The sequence below is a fragment of the Marmota monax genome, unplaced genomic scaffold, assembly GCF_021218885.2.
Source record: "Marmota monax isolate L192 unplaced genomic scaffold, Marmota_monax_Labrador192_F-V1.1 WCK01_AAM20220418_F8-fsc00030, whole genome shotgun sequence".
NCBI classification, from domain to species: Eukaryota; Metazoa; Chordata; class Mammalia; order Rodentia; family Sciuridae; genus Marmota; species Marmota monax.
This window is the reverse complement of record NW_026691988.1, coordinates 2974892-2981423: the sequence shown is the minus strand read 5'-3', so window position 1 is coordinate 2981423 and position 6532 is coordinate 2974892. Positions and strand designations below refer to the sequence as shown.

The following is a 6532-nucleotide window of genomic DNA, read 5'->3' as shown; positions in this document are numbered from 1 at the left end:
TGGCCTGCTAAAGAGGACCCTTGCTAGGGATGGAAAAGGGGGCCACATGGAGGGAATGACACAGGATATAAGGTGGGCAGGGTAGTTAAAATTCCAGCATGTTCAAGTATTTTTTTTTTTTCTATCTCATAAGCCCAGAAATTAGCTAGAGAGGCTGGGTGGTCAAGCTCTGGGGAACTGTGCCTAAAAATTTGGGGGATCTGAGTTTGGTCTTCATATTGATTTATAAATTTATAACATGACAAATGACATTGTCTTTTCAAAAGATTTACTGGAGATAGACCCTTTTTAGGATAAAGCATGTGTTCATTTGCATGATTTTCTTAGATACTATTCGAACCCGAGACATACCCCAACCCAGTTCATTGAGGTCTGAGCAGGAACTTGCTGCAACTGTTCTGTCTTTTGACTGTCCTTCTAGGTGGAGTGAGCAAGGCTAGGGAAGCCAGTGGCTGCCAAAATTCACAGTAAATGTCCATGAGGATGAAATCCTAGGACAAGGCAGAATCTATGATAATAATGGTGACAATCTCTAGTAACATCCATAATAGATTTATTTTTGAAAATAACTTCACTGGTTATAGGTGTATGTGTTGGTACCAGTACTACTCCACTACCCAATTGCTACCAATATTTACTGAAAAAAAATATTGGTGCATATTAATGATATAGGATGGTTTCATTCTAAACAAATTGTTAATGTATTAGAAAATATGATCTTGGAAAAAATTCAGTCCCATGGTGGCAACTATGTTGTACTCTCTAGTTAAGCACAAGTGGCTTACAAAGTATGTTTAGAAATATCCCAGTTTACAGATGAGGAAGGCCTGACGTGAGGATGTTATGAGCTCACTCACATCTACATGCCTAGTAAGCGGCAGAGTTGAGATGGAAAGCCATTTGGTTGGTTTCAAACCTGTACTGTTTTTATCTTGGCTATGTATGCTTTTAGTGTTGCTGTTGAAAGCATAAATCTGTGTTGATTGATTAAATTAGTCTCAACATTGGGTGATTAGGATAATTGCAACTTCTTTAAAACTTGAGTCAGATATTAAAAGGACATCCCTTCTAAAGTCTGTTTGGAGCACTCATCTCAGATCTTCATTTTGCCTTGCATTTTATGGTGAATTCTAGAGAATTCCAGTATATCATGATTCAGTGGATGGAGCAGGCTTTGTGGTCAGGTAAACTTCTACAAATTACTAGGACAATAAGTGAAATTCCTGAGATATTTTCACATTTCATATAAGGAGTCAAAATAATGAAGTTATTATTTACGCAAAATTATGCACAATCTATGTCTCTCAAAAATGGTAGCCATGATTGTGGCTTATGTCTCTTTGTTCTGGCCAAGAGACTCAACCTTGCTGTCTGCTTTTTTTTTGCTTTGGAGCCCTAAGTTAAAGTGTGAGGATGTAGGTATACCAACTCCAGTCTGGTCCCTGCCCCAGACCTGTATGTCTTATACAGCACATACTCTTAGGGCACATCTTAATGACAATGTAAGGTTTAGTAGATTTTTTTTAAGTTCTAAAATCAAAATTATGCTGTATTTAATTATTTATAAAATTTGCATTCTTCTTTGGGCTCTGATGTTGAGTATATTGAAAGACTGAAAGTGGATAGAAAGATTGAAAGTGATCAAAGGATGAGAATACTCTGTAGAACTAATAGTGTATTGACATGTCCACAAAGTAGTTTTTATTTCAAAAACAAGAGATGAAGTCTTTTTATTTACTATCCCATCTCTTCTTCCTGTTGATTTTGCCTTTGCTGAAGATTAAGTAGGTTAATATAAGTGAATCATAGTATTCAAAAGAATATGGAATGATTTTGCAAGCATTAATAAAAGCTGTCTGATTGAAGAATATTTTATTTTGACCTCTAGAAATAAAAACATCCCCAAAGAGCCTGGAAAGGTTGAAGGAAAAAAAGGTGAAAAAATTTTCAATTTGAATAGGCAAATACCTAAAGATTATTTATCTCCAAATCAATCACATCACGATGCAGAGCTAGATATATGAGAGGAAATAAATGTGCACTAAATTCCTCCCCTGGGTTTGTTTTCAGGGTTAAAGCTGAATGAAAGATAAAGAATACAGGTAGACCAAATAAACTTAGTCTGAGAAGTTGTTAGAAGGTCAATTAGGGGAAATTAAAATAGTGAAAGATTAGTTCAAAGCTGACAGTTTCTCTTTTATAATGAACTCACTGTGTATTCCTATTTCTGCTTCTTTTGTTGTGAGTGCAACAAAACATTTATAACCTTCTATTCTCCTATGGGCAAATAATACTCAAATTATCATCTACCTGAGAGAGTACAAAATGAACATTTTATATTTTGCTCCATTTTACTCTAGACGCAATATACTTTAATTCGTAATGGCTTCTATTCTCATCTGTCAGCATATGGTGTTGACCACATGGTGCACAGTAAGACAGACACAGGTTTTCAAATGCCATGAAGTATTTTAAAGGCCTGAATTCTACAAAATAAAAGAGTCACATTAGAGCCCTGTTGCTAGGCAAGTCGAACCCAGCTGTGCTCAGAGTCTCTGACAACAGGCCACTTCATTCACTGCTCTGCAGTGAACATGTACATTACTTCGTAGGCGTGGAACCCATTACCAAAAATACCAGGATGACAGGTCTCTCTGCAAATGCTCTAGAAGCGTGTACACAAAGGATGGACACACACTCAAATCACTTGCTTTTTTAAGCCTAAAAATTCCCACTGTCTTTTCAAAATGACAAATTGCAGCACGAATGAGAATTCTAATAGCCCGAGATGCAATGTGCATTATTATTTTTACTTATTGAGAAAGGGGGAATAATAGTGCATAGAGTAGCAATGAAGAATCGTCAGCTGGGGGGCTGGGGGATTTCACTCTTAGGAAGAATGTAAACAGGTCAATGAAGTCTTCTGCTCATAGGAAATATTATTGACTGAATAGTCAATAAAATAAATATAGAAGTTAGTCATTAGCAGTGTTTTATTCACCAAATAATTGCATGGTCAGGAAAGCCATTGTTGACTATTGTGTAATTGGTACACTTACTTGACTGTGGGTATAGAGTCCTAGGTCCAGTCCTGACTCTGCTACTAGTCGTGTGACCACAGGCAAATCAAAATGAAAGGGTTAAAGTTAGAATTCTAACAACCTGCTCTACTGTGAGTCTTGAATGCCTCTTTACATTGTGAGGGATATGTTAATTCAGAAGGATGATTTCTCTGTGTGTGTTGATGTGTATGTACAACAATTCAATTATTTTATCTTTGACATTAAAAAAGTATATTTAAATAAGCATTTATCTAAAAAGAAACTTTATAAAATGGTAGAATATTTCTAAGATAATTTATTCTAAAAAAGGTTTCACATTTGTGCATTTATTTATCAAGACAGAAGATGGATTTAAATGAAATATAATTTCAAAACCATAACCATATATGTTAACAACTGTGATGAATACTTGCCTTTCTTTCTTTTGAGATGACCTTATGTGTGTTTGTGTTCATGTGACATTCATGTGCCAAGCTAACATGCCACATGTTTGTGGTAGCCTGCCTCCATGATGGCCCCAATGACTCTCCCTCAACCTCCTTACTTATGAATGTGACCTCCTTTGCCGATAGGGTCCTTGCAGGTGTAATCGGGTATGAGGAGGCCAAACTAGATTAGGGTGGGCCCTAAACCCAATTCAACTGTTGTTCTTTTGACAAGAGGAAAGGTTAGACACAGAGACCTGGACACAGAGCATCATGGGATGCCGAAGCCAGAGACTGGAGTGCCACCGCTGAAAGCCAAGGAACATCAAGGATCGCCAGAAGCCTCGAGAAGAGGATTGTCCCCAAGAGCCTTCACAGAAAGCCCAGCCCAGCCCAGAGCAGGTTTCACACCTCCAGCTTCCAGAACCATGTGGAAATTCGTTTGTGTTGTTTTAGGTCATCCAGTTTGTAGTGCTTTGTTCCAGCAGCCCAAGGAACCCAAGGCAGTTGGCCCTGAGAATGAATAATCTTTGCAATAAACGGTGCTGGGATAAACTTATATTGACACAGAAGAAACCAGAAATTTGATCTTCTTTCAAATTATGCACACAAAAAAATTATGTATATTGTAGATCTAAATACGAAAAGCAAAATAATAAATCTTCTAGGAGATAATATGTGACAGCGTTTTTATTATATAAGAGTAGGAATGGATTATTTGAACAGGTCACAAAAAATACTAACCACCAAAGCAAATAAATAATAAACTTTGCTACAATAAAATTAAGGTCTTTCATTCTTTAAAAGACATTACTAAGTGAGTGAAAAAGCAAGCCGCACAGTGGATAAAATTCCTGGCAACACATACAAACAATAAATGACTGTTAGCCAGAATAAGCAACTGCAGATCCTACAGCAACAAATCTGAGTGAGAATGTGAGCCATGGGGACTCCCGTGCATTGCTCCCAGGGATAGAAACTGAACAAACACTTCAAAGGGAAGTCGGTTTGGCATGATTAATTATGACTGCAGATGTGTGTCCCTGTGACCAACAATTCCACTTCTAGAAATGAGTCCTTCTGTATAGCAAGGCATACCTACAACAATGTTCCCAATAATGTGGCTTGTAAAGTTCACCCATAGCTGAATGGAGAAATAAAGTTGTAGTATAAACATAACAAAACCCTATGAAACTATAAAACCAAAAAGACTATCTACAGCTACATGCAATTACATGGGTATTATAAACAGAACATGGAACCAAAGCAACCAGACACACAAGGAATCATACTACATGACTTCAACTATATTTATCTCAAATTCAGAATTGGGCAAAACTATGGTGTTTACATATATTAAAATCATATTTTTGAAAGGTAGCAAGTGATTAACTTAAATGTCAAGATAGTAGTTATCTTTGAGTGGGAGGAAAAGAAAGGCAGTAATTGGGAGGAATCATCTATGGGTGTATAATGTCAGATGCTATTCTATTGCTTTGAAAGATTATTATTATTTTTCCTGAAATCTCAGGCTGTGGTGGCAACACCTGCTCTCTGAATTTTGTGATGCAACCCAAGGATGACAAGTAGAGGCTGGAAAGTTGACCACAAAAGATAAAGACCCAGTTAAGAAATCTAGGGACAAGGCAAAAAAGAAGTGGTCCAAAGGCAAAGTTCAGACAAGTTTAACAATCTAGCTTGTTTGACAACGTTAACTTATGACAAGCTGTAGGGAAGTTCCCCACTATAAGTTTATAACCCCTGGTTTCTGAGAGACTGAGATTCAAAACTCCCTAGCCAAGATAGTCCTTCAGGAACTAAAGGATTCATCAAACTGGTTTCAAAGCACAGAGCTCAAATTATTTACCCCAGAAACACAAAGGGTGGAGATGCCCCAGCTGCTGGTGAAGATGCATCAACAGGTCTTACCAATTACATTTGGAAAACTATAACTTTATTAAGTAAAAAATACATTATCAAGGTGTTTGCTTTGTGATAATTCAAAGTACTGGGCGTACCTTTGTTGTGCATCTTTTGCTGTAGGGATTTTATTTCACAATGAAAAGTTATCTGAGAAAAACCAAGCATATAGAACAAAGTTCTGATTTCATTTTTCACCATGTTTCAGCTACTGGGACGTGCTCTGGTGTTTTCTGTTGATTCCTTTAACTATCATCATACCGAGCAAGTTTATGGAGAGATGCAATTTTGGGGGTGCCAAATTGATTTTGTCAATGTGTTTCTTGGAAACATAGTCCATACAGAGCAAAATGCATGAGGTGCTGGGTTCTTAATAAATCCCAATTTTCAGTGGAAGCAGTTATTAGTGGTAACTTCTGTGGAAAAGGTATCACTAATTTAGAAGTGACTTCACACAGCTGGTTTCTTTATCTCGTTTGCTCTGCACTTGGAGATCACTGTAGTTACAGGCCGGCTTCTCTTTCTCCTCTTGCTCACCCATGTCATGCCATTTACAAGATTACTAGTCTAATTCAGGGAGCCTATAGCACAGAGGTGTGCTTGTCTCCCTGTGGAAGGAACCTTAATTTCAGTGGATGGTAAATTAAGATTCACAAATTTATTGAACTCTCTTTTCCTAGGTGTGATGATTAATCTGAATTATCTACTTGATTGGGTTAAGAAGATGCTCAAGATTGAGTCTTTTGGTGTCTCCATGTGGGTGTTTCTAGGAATGATTGGCATGTGGGACAGGGAACTGAGGTGGAGACCCATGCTAAGTGTGGACAGCACAGTCCAATAGGTTGGAAGAACAAGGAAGCAGCAGCAGACACAAGCTACATTCATCTTGAGAGGGTTCTTGATTGCTGTTGTGATCATCTGATGACTTCAGGCTCCAGCTTCTTCACTCATCCAAAATGGACTCTGCCCAGTGACTCTCCACAGAATTTCCAGGTCCTGGACTGGGGAGGCATCATTGATCCCTGTGGTTCCCAGCTTCTGGGACAGAGCAGCTACTGGTTCCTCCCACTCTCCAGCCTGCAGATGGCCATTGTAGGACTATCTAGCTTCTCATGGTGTAAACTA

At 37.9% G+C, this 6532-nt stretch overlaps 1 pseudogene; it reads left to right on the top strand.

The window, feature by feature from the left end:
* The first annotated feature begins 4881 nt into the window (after positions 1-4881).
* Positions 4882-5483, top strand: LOC124095694 (small ribosomal subunit protein eS25-like; annotated as a pseudogene).
* Positions 5484-6532: the final 1049 nt, after the last annotated feature.